Below are 14,012 nucleotides of genomic sequence, written 5' to 3'. Positions count from 1 at the left end.
AGAGGCCAGGCTGAGATGGCTTGGACATGTTCAGAGGAGGGAGAGTAAATATATCGGCAAAAGGATGCTGAGGTTAGAGCTGCCAGACAGGAGGTTAAGAGGAAGACCAAAGAGGAGGTTTTTGGATGTAGTGAAGGAGGACATGAAGGCAGTCGGTCTGAGAGAAGAGGATACGGGAGATAGGACTAGATGGAGGCAGATGATTCGCTGTGGCGACCCCTGAAGGGAACAGCCGAAAGAAGAAGAAGATTCGTTTTGAGGACTACTGAATCTTTTTTATGCAAGTGAGATGAGTAAATGCATGCTCTCATTTAGCCTAGAACTAACATAACAATGTTTACACACAACACCTTTACACTTACGGTTTTTCTAAACATTGGGACAAGAGAGCTCTCAGTCAATAAATGGGAATACAAATAAATGGGCTTACTTATTTGAACAAGTAAAAAAATTTAGTTTCTTTACTACTTGAAAAAGTAATCTGATTACATAACTCAAGTTACTTGCAATGTATTACCCCAAAACCTGTCACAAATAGTTTTACTCTTCACTGTAATTTGTTCTAGTTATTTACCTAAAGCAAATGAAACTGAGGTCTTGCACATTCACAGAAAATAGCTTCCACCTTGAAAAATAATGTGAATATAAGAAAGTGTTAATTTCTGAATTAATAATTGCAGGTTAGCTCCAATCTGCTTCAATGCAGCTGACCCTCCTTCACTATTCCCCACATTACATAAAGTCCACTTGAAGGAGTGTATTAAAATGAGTGAGTAAATTCGGAAAACGAGTGTGCCGGAAGGGTTGCCGCTTTTGCATAGTTTGTGCTTGCTGTTTAATGAAATGTAACAAAGTGGCATGAACTCTGTCATGGAAACTAGAATTTAAACCGTAATTAGACAATTTAATAATCAAGTAAAAAGGAATTAATACCTCTGTACGATATAACGCTGGACCAGCGTGGTTTTGAAGATTAAGCTGAAGGGGTCATCTCCTGACGAGACATGGGAATTACTGATTAGCTGGTTCATGTGTGTTTAATTGGTGCTGTAGCTAAACACGACTGGAACGTGGTTCTCCAAGAGCAGGATTGGACACCTCTGAGCTAAACTGCAGAAATGGTCCTCTCATTGAAAAGGATTGGACACCTTTGTTGGAGGGCTTTTACTTAGGTCAGTGGTTCCAAACTCCCGCAGGAGCAGAAGTACCTCCAGTATTACTAAAGACTCCAAGACATTAAATGGGTGTGTAAGAAAAGAAAGCCATCAAAAATATGCAGTGATGGTGTTAGGCCTACCTCAGAACCAGGATTGGAAACCACTGGCTTAGGAGTCACAGTCATGCTTGCAATGTCTGCAGGAGGACAGAACTGTAAAAGTGCAGCTTAAAGCTCTGACCTGTTTTTGCTTGCAGTCTGCAGGGCTTCAGACTCTCAGGTGGCTGTGAGATACTGCATGCAGGCTGGGAGTGGGCGCGGAGGCCTGACACTCCCGCCTACGCAGACATACGGACCAGCGCAGATCTGCGACCAGTTCTGCAATTACTGGAATCGACTACGGCTGGAGTTCCGAGAAAAGCATCCGGTCTTAGGTCAGTCTTTTAGGGCTGTTTCTCGATCTAGACCCTACACCACATCCTTTTTTGTCATTCCCACCCACACTTGCAAAGGTATCTACAAATAGCACGTAGAGCAAGCATTCTAGAGAAACCTGCAAATCCACAACACACCTCAAAAAACTTGTGGTTGAACTTTGTCAGCTTTGCTCTACTGATGAATAACCCTGATTGGCATCTCAAGTAACTCAACTATACATTTGGCTATTTATGATAGTGTCCCCTTGCAGCACTTTCACATGAGTCATACTGAGTATAATTATTTTTTTCTTTCTCGCAGTACTAAACAGATTAGCGATTAAATGACTCCCCCAGTCTTGTTTTGACTGTTTATCATGCTCAACTCAAGCAAGTTAGCCCCTGCCAGTAAATGTCTTCACATATAATCTGGCTGCAAATAGTATAAAAAGTATAAATAGTGCAAATAGTGCAAACTTTCCAGAGATATTAGTTACCAGACTTTTACCTCCAGGGGTCCTATGCAAGTTAAGCAATGGAGATAACTGGGAATGTTAACAGCTGACTTTCTCAGGGTATTATAGAACTACTTGTCCAGACAAATGCGTTAGTCCTCCACAAACCTTGGCAGAGAGGCAGGTTGGACCTTCTTTTTATTGATTGCAAGTAAAGAAAAAGGACATTCTAACTTTCTCTGTATCTCCTCATGCTACCAGTGAGGTCTGTGGTGGTCTTACGTTCCATCAAGCAAAGTGTCACATTCCAGAAGGGTGAGGTTGTTAAATCACTTGACTGGGAAAGCAAGGGTGAGGCGTGGGCACAGGGGTCTCTTGTAGAGTGAAACCCTGTACAACAACTCTACAGCACGGTTTGAGTTAAACTATGTTTGAGTATTCATAACATGTACATTCCTATGATGTAAAGGTTTAAATATATGTCTATGGCTGCAGAAATTGAGGTGCACTCATTTTTTTCCTCAGTAAGGCACATGAAGAAATGACCGACAATTCACAAATCCTTCCCCCTAAACTTGCCAGAATCCAAAGACTACCCTTTCGATCTCCAGTGAATGACTCCATGTCACCTAGAAGTGTCTAGTCTCAAATTTACCAATCAAGAAACACTTGTCTCAAACTTTTTCCCACGTAAGGTATCCAGCTGGAAAAAAGCTCTGAAAACATTGCCCGTTAGAATGCATTACACTGTGGAATCAACCCTGCGGCACTGCATGGAAAACCAATTGGGCCAACGCAGTTGTCACATAGACCTACTGTTTAACTAAAAAAGGTAAACTCGCGCTTCTGTGCATGCATCTCTGAGTAGAACCTCTTGTTTGGCAAGAACATTGAGTGAGTTTGCACACAATATCAGAAAAAAAAGACTGCAATGGCAACTCTCCCAGTAAACTTTTTTTGTCTTGGGTCTTGCCCTATTTTTTTTCTTTCCATTGCCCATCATCTCAAGTGTTTAAATGCAAAATGGATTCTGTGTGAAGTCACTTTTCTATAAATTGCTTTGCTCATTCAGCCTGACCATTGTTTTGTAAGTGATGGTCTACATCCACATGCAGTTCTGTGGTGCTCTTTCTTGTAGGAACGCACCCTGACTCATAAGGGTCAGTAAAATTGAGATTTATACATCATCTGAATAAATAATCTTTTCATTGATGTATGATTTGTTAGTATATTTGGTATATTTGAGAGTATATTTGAGATACAACTATTTAAAAAAAAAAAAAAAGTTGTCCAAATTAAATGATCTGAACTTCTGATTTTTGGCATGAAAGAAAATGTGCTAATTTTGACCCATTGTTGGCTAATGCCACAAATATTCCCGTGCGACTTATGATTGGTTTTGTGGTCCAGGGTCACTATTGGGGTTTAGTGAGTCGCGGTGCCTTGGTTTGACTTTAAAAAATAAGTAACGTGGTTGCCTTAATTTTGAGTTTATTGAAATAAAAAAATTAAGTTGAAACAATGAAGGAAATTGGTTTAGTACACAGAAACTCAAAATATTATTGTATCTGAACTAGGGATCCACAGAATCCAGGTTTCGGGTTTGGATTCGGCCGAATATTGGGCTTTTTGACTGGGTTCGGTTTCTGCCGAACCTTAGAATTTTTTTTCACTGAACCGAACCCGCTTGCACTACGCGATACTGGTCGATGATGCCGCGGTTGATTATGGCAACGTGTTTACTAGGTGCACCGTTCGAATGCAGTAGGCTGTGAGAAAGTGAAAATGGAACTTGTGAACAGCAAATGTGCTGTTTGGCAGTACTTTCAGTCACAAGAAGGCAATTCAAGTTGAGCTATATGTTCAATTTGCAATGCCGATTTGTCTTGTGGTGGCAAGAACCCTAAACAACAGCCACTGGATGTCCGGTTCGCGAACGAATCATTCTTTTTAACCGGATATTTTTAGTGATCCGGTCGAACCAGTTCACCAAATCGGACTGAATCGTTCTAAACGGTTCGCATCTCAAATCAGCGCTGATCCCACAAGTTACTATAGTTACTCACTTTCTGACATGAGAGACAGTCCCTCAGACTAGAAATAAACTAATACCTTGAAGTATATGTTGTAACTCCAACAGTTCACTGAACTGAGACATTTTGCTGTGAGAACCGGTGAGCTGAGATACTGCATGCGTGATAGCGTCGTCTTGAACCGAACTGTTTCTCTCGGAGTGGGACGGCTGCTGTTTCTCTCGGAAAACTGATGCTGATAATATATGAGCACGGGTGAACCAAGGATTTGTGTAAGTTTATGTTATGTCAATGTAAGGATATTTAATCTGTGTAAAACCTCAGTGTTTGCAAGACAGTGGCTGTATTGAGTGCTTTTGCAAAACATGAATTAAAAAACATATCCAAGATGATGATGATGACAATAATAAATTATTACCATACTAAGTTTTGATTACAAATACATTATATGAATGTGTTTGAATGTATTTTCATCCGCCGGGATGATAGAAATGACGTCATTACGTAAGGACGTAAAAGAACTGGTGATCCGAAGGTCCGAAAGAACCGTTTCGCGGAAAAGAACCGAACTTCCCATCCGAGAGAATAAGAGTTGTGCATGAAGGAATCTACAGACAGCAATACAACACAGTCATCCTGGCATAATGTTGCCTTTTTTAAAATTTAAATTAAATTAAAAATACAATGCTGTGGATGTTGTTTATGTCATTAATATGTTTACTGTGATAATGGACTGAGGATGGAAGTTGGATTCGGTATTCGGTTTCGGATTCGGCAGAATCTTAACCAGTGGATTCGGTATTCGGCCGAACCTCAAAAATCTGGATTCGGTGCATCCCTAATCTGAACCCCATAAAAAATTTAATAAATCATGAAAATAGCACAATTTGGCATGTTTCACTGCTTCATTCACCACCAATAAAACACACAAATTACCCAATATGCTTACAAAATCGTTTAATAATATTTGAATAAAGGTTGTCGATTCTCAAAAATGTACATTGTATTAACTTAGATATTTGAATTCAACTCAAAATTTTAAGGCAGACAGGTAACTTATATTTTTTTTTTAAATTACAGTGTAGGAGCAACTATGCTGAACGTATAGTTTGCAAAAATATGCTGCTTTGCATTTGTAAAGCTTAATTTGTTTACATGATATTGGAATATCCCTAATGGAATTTACATACAGGCGATGGGCATAAATAAGTTTACCTCTTTTCATAATCATAATTCATTATAAAAAATAAGAACATTCATTTGAAAAGCCTAGCAAATGTATATTCAAATGTATCCTCCTGTCCCTACCCAACAGAGTGACTCGTGCTGGTTTCCTAATCACATGTCTTTGTCCTGAAGGCTGAAGCACTAGGAAAATATGCCATCACGCTAGTTTCCATCTAGCACTATCCAAGTAGACATAGCACCATTTACACGCTTAGGCTATGCTGGCTGTTTAGGAGAAATCCCGGACTTTGGTGCAAGGCCCCACACCCACGTGCAAATGTATGACGCTTTCAGTGCTGGCAGACAGCAGATCAAACATAACCATGAGCCAGGCCATTGATCTAATTCTGTCAGCTGGCCCGGTATTAGCAGGTGGCAGGGCGGGGAAGGTTGGGCTGTTAGGCAAGGTCAGGAATGCACTGACTGTAGGCGCTAGATGGAGAATGGTGCCAATTGGTCACATACATTTATGGTGGGCATGATGACGAGAGGTAATGATGACAGCAGTTTTGCAACATCCAAACTAATAGCCTTGCCATATATGTCAAAACGAAGGCTTGACAGAACTTATTTATGTTTACCACCTTGTTGCCCTTTTCCAAGTTATGCTATGACGATCCCTCTGAGGCAATGTTCCCAGCTTGTCATCATTCAAGATAGTCAACATGAATGCTAAAGCTAGCTTTCACATTTTCCGGACTGACTCAAGCTAGTAAAAGCTTGCTTATGCTTCAGATTTAGGGCGACTCGAATCAAAACGATTCCATGTGCACTGGGGAGCAACTGGACATGATTTATGACATAACTTGATGACTGGTCGACACATCTAAACTGTTTAGCCCTGGTGTTATATAGCATACATTTTATCACAGTGGTTACAGAATGCTGATAGGGTATTACATGGGCGAAAAAATACAGGGTTCAATCCAGGACAATCCCCCAAATAGATCACCTCTTAGAATTCACAAGGCCTCAGTTAATGGGAAGCCGCTGCTTGTAAGTAGAAGGTGGCTGGTGTGGTCTTTTTTAAAGAACACCTCATGAACAGTGTGAAATATCAGGGTACAAAACGTCTAATGAACCTTAAGTATGCTGACGCACACTCCAACAAATGATGCACATTAGTAAAGCAAATAAGTCCTCAGAAACATTAGCATAACATTAACATAGCACCGCATGTAAACACATCCTCGTGCTTAGTGCCAGATAGGTTAACAAGTGTACAAAAATAGACCTCTTTGACAAATTAACTGCTAGGCACTAGAACTGCTTCCCATATCAAATATTCTGATCTGTTATACCCCGACATGACCAAAAATGGGCTGCATCGGTCTCTGTTTGCCTCTTAGCATAATGGCCTGGTTTCATAGGCAGGGCTTAGATTAAGCCAGGATTAGGGCTTAGTTTAATTAAGACATCTAAGTAGCTTTTATAAACGTCCCTTAGATAAAAACAGTGGTGTGCATCATTGAGACAAAACAATGGCACTGGTATATTTTACGATATGTCAATGCAAGTTGCTTTCAGTTGAAACAGCTCAAACATGCGTTTTATTCCAGGACTATCTTAAGCCTTGTCTGTGACACTGAGGGGAAGTTTTATGAATTGAAATGTATTTAGAGATTAAGGTTTGGTTCCATGATTCAGTGGAAAGTCATGATTACCAGTGCACTGTTCCTCCCAACGGACATTGGATACTCTGATGTTCGCTATTAGGTTTTTCTCACTACGCTTATCGTCATTTCAACCCCCGGGTTAAACAACGTTTCAAACTTTTTAAAAAGGGATTACATCACAAAATGGTCATCATGTAGAATGCTTGATGCAACATAAAGAGTCAAGCCTTTGCTTCTTAGCATGGCCCATTAGCCCCTGCTGGTAGATGTTGTAACTGCACTATATTTCCTATGGACAGTTTTTTTAGCTCCACATTTGTTTTCTCCGCTCCTTTTCACAACACAACTTAGCATAATCTTCAGTGAACAGTTCAGGGCTGTACAGTGCGTGTATGTTCCTCAGCCAATTAGCATTGTGGCCACGTCATTTTGCTGCCGTGTGTGATTAGTCACATGGCTGGCTGCAGAAACAAGTGCTCATGAGCAAAGATGCCAGATTTCACATTACATACTTCCACTGGGCTCAACACCAGCCGAGCAAATGCCATTGGAATTACTGTGAATGCAAACGGATAGCTTTCTACAGTTATTGTATATAACATTCTTCGGATAGTTACTAAATGCAACTGTGCCTTTTCATTATTTGTGGTTAATGCCAACTGTAATTCTATTCAGTTTTGTATTGTATAATTCTTGCTTGTGTTGTATAACACCTTTGCAGCTGTCTGAATATCAACTAATGAGGAACTGAAAGGTACAAAGAAGAAATAATTTGCATGAGGACACTTTTCCTTTGAAAAGAAGTGGTATAAGAATGTTGAAACTTCTACTTTTCCAGTATATAAGCACATTATACTTTTTAAAACAATATTGGTAGCCCTTTATTTGACTTTCCCGTTCACCGTGTACATACTAAGTACTTATTTTAGTAATTACAGTAGTACAGTACTTAGTACTAAACCTAACCTTAACCCATAGTTACCTTATATGAACCAGTACTTTCTTAGTTAAAATACACTGTAAGTACACCCACTTTAAAATAAAGTGCAACCACAATATCTATCTTGTTTTAATAATGAACCTGACCAACACTTGATATGAGATTTAATATGGCTAGTAACTTCTGAAGTCACTAATTAAGCGACCATTTTCAGATTACAATCTCTGCAATCTTGTTCAGAAACCGGGTTCATTTGTTAGGAAATGTCAATGTTTTAGACTTAACCCAGCTTTTTCCAAGAACACTTCATAGAGGTCATAAGCTGATTCCTTCTGTCACTATGTAGGAAGTTGTAAAGGTAAACAAGCTCATTGGCCCATATGTAAATGCTTTACCGGATGGACACAATTGAACTCTCTGTGGTGGACTCGAATAGCACAGGGAAATGAGGAAGTAGCAATAAGGCACATTAGCGAGAAACGCCAGTCGTGGGGACTGCAGCCCAGAGAGAGACGGGAAATAATGGAATTCCTGTGAAGTGCGTGCTTCTATTTTTAAAGTCTGATTGGATGCGGGATGACCGAGCTTCCTACGTCACAGGTGGAATCAGAGGGCCAGAATAACCTTCCATATCAATGATTAGATTACCCCAAACAGCGGATGCAGGTGAAATGTCAGTGTGCCATTCAGCCCCCGTGCACTGCTTCTCTATAGAGGCTGTGTTCTGATTAAATTAGCCTATCGTGGGAAGTTGCTAATCCGAGCCAACCCAGGATTAAGCCTGCAGGACATGGAGAGTACATGGGAGAATGCTTGTTTGAGTGTGGGTTGCTGAGTGGGTGGTGGATAACAAGGGTTTGCGGAGAACAAATAAACCTTGCAGAACATGAGGCTAACAAAGATACCCCTGTCATTTCGTTTTGTCTTAATTCATCATATGATGTTGTAGAATATGAAATGAAATGTGGATTAATAACAAACAAGACACACTTGCTCTGGAATTTGGCTGACGTGTCGGATTCTGTTGTGCTTATTCTCGGTTTCCATAATTTATAATGGGGCCAAGCTCTGCAGGTGGCTACTTATAAAAGACTATACAAATACAATATGCCTACAAAGCTAATAAGTCCTGGAACAAAAGAGGTAATATTGTGATTATATATCTAAAATACCTGCATCAATGGGCTCATGGTTAGCTGAAGATTAATAACTCCAAATGAAAGCTATGGAAGCTTGTTTCCAGCACTGAATAAAAAATAAAAAAGGTCATTTTGTTTTGACTAAATTGACTTTTTTTCTCTCCGAAATGCATGATATGAACTTGCAATTCTGGGAAATAAAGTCAGAATTGCAAGATATAAATGTCATAATCTAAACAAGTTATTTTAGTTCCTTATTTCAGTTTGGCCTAAGGGCTCAGTATTAACTTCTCATACATAACTCTTTCTTGAACAATACTCATTGGTTAATCTTAGCGTTCATTGGTCATATATTTCAAAGTGTTAGATCAGCCAAAAATTTAGCCTCATGTTGTTCCGAAGCGCAAGATTTTCTTTCATCTTATGAAGATCTTTTTAATAAAATCTGAGTCAGTTCTGTACTCCATTGACAGTCTACGCAACTACCACTTTGACTCAAAAAGTTCATGAAGAGATTGTAAAACTAATCCATATGTATAGGGAGGTTTAGTCAAAATTGCCTTTCTTGACAAACCTCATTGGTTCTTGAGGAAGACCAAACGTGCTGTGTAACAGAATAAACCTCATTTCTGTAATATTGTTACATTGGCCGATTGTTTTGTACAGGAAGCTGAAGCTTTAAAGGGATAGTTCACTTTGAAAGTAAATTTTGATCTGTTTTAGCTTACCTCATGGGCATCCGAGATGTAGGAGTATTTGAAGAGTTTCGTTGCAAAACGAGATATATCCATTTTGAGAAATGTTGGTTATTTGACATTATTATTTAAGACATCAACAGTCAAGTTCATTCACAATTTTTGTACATTAAACTATTACTTGAGCTCAGTGCAGGCCAAGGACACAATATTCTTCAAATCCAGGATATTTTTAATTTTATTTTATGTCCATAAATAGTTCATAAATAGGTCAAAAACCATGCCAAAATGCAACATATTTATCTTAACATTGTTAAACATCTTAAATTGGTTAAAAAAACAATACATCATAAATATATGGAATAGTATATACAAAGATTGATTAATAATAAGATTCTGAGTAAGTTTTGGCCAGAACATACATAATGTTTTTTTTTGCAAAACGCTATATATCCACCATAGGCTATATTATTCTACTGTAATACCATTAAGAAAAGCTTGTGTGTGTGTGTGTGTGTGTGTGTGTGTGTGTGTGTGTGTGTGTGTGTGTGTGTGTGTGTGTGTGTGTGTGTGTGTGTGTGTGTGTGTGTGTGTGTGTGTGTGTGTGTGTGTGTGTGTGTGTGTGTGTGTGTGTGTGTGCGCGCATGACACAGACCAACGTTACTCGCAGTCGCACGATGACAAAAATAAATCTTTGGATGTTTTCGCTCCCCTGAATGCCTTGCCGTTTGGTCTTCTCCCTTTGATGATTTTCTTAAGATGCCTTCCTGACCGGCTCCAATCCGTCATCGAAATCCATAACATTAAGCTTGACTCTGAAGCTTTGATTCTCTGACTGACAGACAGCTGTTGATCAGTGACGTAGCCTATACGTGACTGACAGCTCGCCTACAGTATAAACAATTAAATGGTAAACCTTTTTTAGTTAGCCTATTGAATCCTCTTTTTAAAAATATGTTTTTTGTTTTGCTATTATCGTTAAATCACTGAGCAAACTCGGAGCACTTCACCGGCGGTGATTCTCTCCACGCGTGAGATCCTGAGCTCGCGCAGCATCCTGAACGTTCTTTATCGCACTTTGTAAAGAAACTTAATCAATTCACACATAGATTAAGGTACATCTAAACAGTGGAAATTTATTATTGGAAATTTATTATTTCCAATAATAAAATCTAAATGTCAAAAAATGGCCTTTATCGCGTTTTGTAACCAAACTCTTCATTTGTTTCCCCAGTAGTTTCAATTTTGATCATTTTAGGTCAAACCGTTCTTGTCTGTGCCTCACATAATGCAGGTCTATGGTCACCACCTCAAAAGGCATACACAGAGAAGTCCAAATTAAACAATCCCCCATCGTAAGTACACACTGATGGCCTAAGACACAAAACGAGCGGTTTGTGTGAGAAAACGAACAGTATTTATATCGTTTTTACCTCTTGTACACCATAGGAAACACGCACGCCTTCGGATCAGTCGGACGTAGTGGTGTACAAGAGGTAAAAACGATATAAATACTGTTCGTTTTCTCACACAAACCACTTGTTTCGTGTCTTAGGCCATCAGTGTGTACTCACGATGGGGGATTGTTTAATTTGGACTTCTCTGTGTATGCTCTTTGAGGTGGTGACCATAGACCTGCATTATGTGTGGCACAGACAAGAACGGTTTGACCTAAAATTATCAAAATTGAAACTACTGGGGAAACAAATACTCCTACATCTCGGATGCCCATGAGGTAAGCTAAAACATGTCAAAATTTAATTTCAAAGTGAACTATCCCTTTAAGGACTAGGTCTAAGGCCTTAAAGGCCTAGTTAATAAAGGCCTTCGGAAGGAAATCGATGGGTTTGTGTAAGAAAAGTATCCATATATAAAAATATATATTGTAAAATATCTAGCTTCCGGTGGACTGCCTTCCGTACTTAACTTACGAAGAAAGTGTATCGCCTCTCGCTGTTCAAAACGCTTATGCTACGTCCGACGTCATAGTCGCACCATTTACGTTCTTTTGTGCATTTATACATTTTGGGCTGCCATTCACAACCGATTATAATGCTCTGATAATATTATATTTTTTAATATAACTCCGGTTATATTCGTCTGAAAGAAGAAAGTCATATACACCTAGGATGGCTTGAGGGTTAGTATAATCATGAGGCTGAACTATCCCTTTAACATTGATAGTCATAAGTGATACCAGAGCAAAAAATCAGCATATTAGAATGATTTCTCAAGGATCATGTGACTCAATTGATTAACGCCATTCAGCTTTGCCATCACAGGAGTTAATGACATATTAAAATATATTAAAATAAAAAAAAGTCAACACATACACATTGTATATCTCCCACACCCTAGGAGGAAATACACCTGCAAAGTACACTTTGTTGTCTTTTCACTTCATAGCCTTTAGGTGGATGTGTAACAATTTCTTGTGTAATTTCTGTTCCCACAGTACTCATTTATCCCCAACTTCCTGTTGACAGACCTATGAGCCATGGCCCTGCTCACTGACAGGCATGTCCCAAGCCTTCCCCCTCTGTTTCAACAAAGGAATCTGGGGTAAACAACAATCGGAATGGGCTGACGGATATGGGCTGTTGAAAATTTCTCGAACATGAAAATGGGAACCGGAGTGACTTTGATGGTTTGGAATGCTGCTCACCCACACATGCACAGACGCCCACATATGTCCCACACATGTCTCACATCTGAATGCTTATAAAGATATTCATTGTATGTGACACTTCAATTCCTTCACATTTACCCATTCTACTTAAAAACTCTAGCATGAATAAGGCTAATTGACTCATTGAAATCTATTTAATTGACAAGAGCAAACAACCTCTTCAATGTAATTCCCTTTAGGGCGGGGAAAGCGGCTAAACGTTCTTACAACACGTCACAATGTGTCAGCTTATTAGGAGCACTGTACAAAGAATTCATTATTCATCAACAATTTGTTTCAGGTTTACGGACTCCACCTTGCCTCTTCACCACTTTGAAAAGGCAATGAGGGAAGGTGTTAGATTCAATAATTACAGGAGTATATAAAATATATTTCAGTACTGTAGTATTTTAGGACATTTGGAAGAAATCAGATATTCGGTTCAATTCAATTCACATTTATTTGTATTGCGCTTTTCACAATACATATCGTTTCAAAGAAGCTTTACAGAAAATGAATGCGTCTATTTAGAGTCATTTGTTATCAGAGGAGACTGTGTCCAAGTTATGGATTCCAGAAATGTGCATATATAAATCACACAGTAAAGTAATTTCATAATCATTACTTAGACTACTTTATATATTTAATCAATGTATAGGCACCTTATAGTCTTGGCTACAAAATAGCTATTGAACATTTTCACTATTATAGCCCCTAAAAAAATTACAGTTGTCATTTTGTAACCACATTACATTTATGAAAATAGCCTTGATCTAATATTTTTTTTATAAAATTAGGGTGGTCATTTTAGTTTGTTTGACAAAATATACAAACATTATACTCATTTAAATAGGCTTTGTGCTATATGTTTAAAAACACACTGCAAAAGCATTATATGATCAATAAGTTATGACGACATGTTTACATTGCAAGATTCAACTAATTTTTTTCAAGTTAGTTTAATGTAGCCTTATTTAAGTTGAAATGACTTAAACATTTAAGTTAACTGTACTTTACAGCGCATCTGTAAACCAGAGAGAAAACACATTTATAACTTGATATATATATATATATATATATATATATATATATATATATATATATATATATATATATATATATATATATATATATATATATAGTGCGTTACAAATAAAATGTATTATAATTATGATGTATTAACAAAACCAGTCATAACCTGTCATAAGTCGCACTGGTATGTTTGTGGCAATAGCCAACTTTGGACAACTTTAAATGCGATTTTCTCAATATTTAGATTTTTTTTTTTTTTTGCACCCTCAGAATTTCAAATATTGTATCTCGGCCAAATATGGTCACCATACATCAATGGAAAGCTCATTTATTAATCTTTTAGATAATATATTATAATATAATATCAATATCAATTTAAAAAAATTCAATCGCATTGACCATTATGACTGGTTTTGTGGTCCAGGGTCACATATACTCTGACACCAATATATTTCTCCAATATTTGTTTGGTTTTGCTCTTGTGTGTTGGCCTTTTATTTTTATTTTATTTTAAATCTCTTTAATAAAATGCTCAAATGATTTGCTTGCATGACATAATACTTTTCTGTCTTGCAGTATTGAAGTATTTCATGATAATGTCTTATCTTTGGTATTTCTACTACTTTATCGAAGCG

The sequence above is a fragment of the Pseudorasbora parva genome, chromosome 14, assembly GCF_024679245.1.
Source record: "Pseudorasbora parva isolate DD20220531a chromosome 14, ASM2467924v1, whole genome shotgun sequence".
Taxonomy (NCBI): domain Eukaryota; kingdom Metazoa; phylum Chordata; class Actinopteri; order Cypriniformes; family Gobionidae; genus Pseudorasbora; species Pseudorasbora parva.
This window is presented reverse-complemented; position numbering follows the sequence as displayed.